Genomic DNA, 3,060 nt, shown 5'->3' on the forward strand with positions numbered 1-3,060 from the left:
GTGATGAAATGCTAAATTTCTCCAAATCTGTTCTGATGAAAAAACAAATTTATCTACATCTTGGATGCCCTGAGAGTGAGTAAATATTTAGCAAATTTTTGTTTTTGGGTGAACTATTACTTAAAATTGTCAGTATGAAACACTGACCACAACCAGTTTTACTTAATAATATCAGATCATATGACACTGACGACTGGAGAAATTGAAGCTGCTGAAAATTCAGCTTTGTGCAATCACAGGAATAAATCACAATATACAGTGGGTACGGAAAGTATTCAGACCCCCTTAAATTTTTCGCTCTTTGTTATATTGGCAGCTTTGTTGACATGAGGCTCTTACCCAAGTTTTGAATTGTTGTGTATATATTAGAATCCATGCATTTTCATTAAAAAAAGAGGCAAGTACTTGTGTGTATCAGATGTCGTGAGAGTATTGGGCTCCAGTGCACAGCCTGTTATGTCACACTCCAAACCCCAAAGGACTCATGTGCTGTAAATGCCAATAAACTGCTCTTGTTGCTGGTATGAAACAGCGCTGGTTCTGAGCGAGGGCCTCAAGCTTCATCTCACGCTAAGCAGCCTCCCGTGACACACGGAGAGCACGCTAACACATATCAGGGAGGAACCCCAAACACGCTTAACTGCTCTCTCTCACACACACGCGCGCGCTGACAGACGGCTCTTTTAGCCGGCTAATCCACAAGAATGATGAGCGTCTGGGACCTCCAGACTCAGAGGGTGTGAGCTGATGTCACTCTGCTTGACCGACCCCCACTAACCTTTAATAAATACATCCATCAGCACCGCAGGGACGGGACACACTCTGGGTCTGCACAGCTAGGAAAACTTCTCACTGTACCAACTCAGATTTGATTAAGAAATGTTTTTAAAATGAGTTTTCTGTGAACATAATTGATGTGCGAGTTAGAAGTACAAACTAAAGTTAACTTTTACATGTTCTGGAGAAAGTATGAGTGGTTCTTTCTTGTGGAAAGAGACATTTATCCAAATTCAAATCACTTTTGAGGTTGGGGCTATGAAGTTAAAACAGTAATATTATTACAATAAAAAAAAAAACTGTTTTCTCTTTAAGGCTATATTTCAAAATGTAATTTATTCCTGTTACTCTAAGCTGTATTTTCAGCATCATTACTCCAGTCTTCAGTGTCACATGATCTTTCAGAAATCATTCTAATATACTGATTTGCTGCTAAAGAAACATTTCTTATTATTATTATCATCTTTTTTAACATTACAAATGTCTTTAGTGTCACTTTCAATTAGTTTAATGTGTCCTTTCTGAATTAAAGTAATAATTTCTTTTAAAAAAATAAATTAAATAAATTGTATTATTTATATTTACCTAAATAAATAAAATAAAATCTTATGGACCCCAAACTTTTGAACAGTAGTGCACACTGCAATGCAGCTTCAGATTTTGCAAAGTGCTACTGGATCAACATCTTTTATCAGTCTTGGATTAACACTGTAATCAAACAAATACAGTACTAACTTGCCTAATCCTAACTATTAACCACCTCTAAACTCATAATCCTAATCCTAACGCCTTAATCCTACACCTTAAAACCTGGTTTATTGGAATATGGTTCCTGAACCAGCATTCATCCTACTTTTTAAAATCAAATCCACCTTTATAAGTCTGCATTTTTTCTACTGTTTAAAACAGCCTTTGTGTCAGGAGTGCAGCTGGGATACCTAAAAAATACTGTCATAGAACAAGGACATTTCACCTGACCATCAGGAATATCTAAAATGAATCTGTGCTGTCAGTAATTAATAATCAAGACCTCACAGGCATTTCACACATCTAGTTTAAGTGCATGAAAAAGCTCTTGGTGATTGACGTCGATGCCAATACATTTTAAACACATTTTTACTCTGCTAAGTGTGCGGTATGACATTAAGACAGAATGACGAATGACTCTCCTTAAATTAGGAATGTAAAGTTCAGAGTCGGAATGTAAAGTTCTAAGTTTGGAATCTATGTACAGTGATGAAATGGAAGCCACGTGTCGAAAATATTGAGAGAAAAGATGGAGTAAGATGGAGCGATGAGACAAACTCAGCATGAGTAATGAGAGGTGATGAGAGAACAGACACAGCACTCTTAAATAGAAAGGTTCCTCAGTGCTTTTTGGCAACACTTCAGTAAAGAACCCTCTTCTTATCAAGAAGCTGTTGACACAAAACTCACATGGACAAGTGTGTATTAAATATTTTTACCTCAAAATCTAAAGAAACAATGATATTTTGTATAAAAAACAAGCAGCTATTTTTAGAAACATTTATTATATTGCATTGTGAAATTAAGCTAAAAGGTAGGCTAAATAAATCTATAAAGTCAGGTGTAAAAACACATTTTGAGAAAATGGCCTTTAAAGATCTGTATTTGTAATTGAAATCTGCAGATGCCAATAGGTGAAGTGCAATAAAACAAACACTGTGTAATCTGGATGTTTTCTTTCCACAAATCTGAAAGAAGATGGAAAAAAGCCCAAAATCTCAAAAGTGACCTGTGCCTGAAAAAAATGGTTTTGCATGTAGAGTCTTGCCTTCAGCATCAATTTACCCCTAATTTCTTATTACTAACTCAAAATTTAAACTCAAAAACTCAAAAGTTAAGAGTAACACTTTAGTATAGGGACCAATTTTCATTATTAACTAGTTGCTTATTAGCATGCCTATTATTAACATATTGGCTGTTAGTACTTATAAAGTACTTCAGCATGACCACACATGCTTTCTACATTCTACATCCCTAATCCTACCCAATACCTAAACTTAATAACTACCTTACTAACTGTTACTAAGCAGCAAATTAGGAGTTTATTGAGGTAAATGTCGTAGTTAATGGTTTGTCAATAGCGAGAATTGTACCTTAAAATAAAGTGTGGCCAAGTTAAGCATGCAGATGCAGTATAGAGAATTTTGGGAGAAAGGAATGGTCTATGTGTGTGCACAAAGTTAAGAATGCATCAAACGCACGCTAATTTCAAACTGTGTGGAAAATGAGACAGTGCAGAGCCCGCAGGGAGCGTTA

The sequence above is a fragment of the Sinocyclocheilus anshuiensis genome, unplaced genomic scaffold (assembly GCF_001515605.1).
Source record: "Sinocyclocheilus anshuiensis isolate Anshui unplaced genomic scaffold, SAMN03320099.WGS_v1.1 scaffold1524, whole genome shotgun sequence".
Lineage (NCBI taxonomy): Eukaryota > Metazoa > Chordata > Actinopteri > Cypriniformes > Cyprinidae > Sinocyclocheilus > Sinocyclocheilus anshuiensis.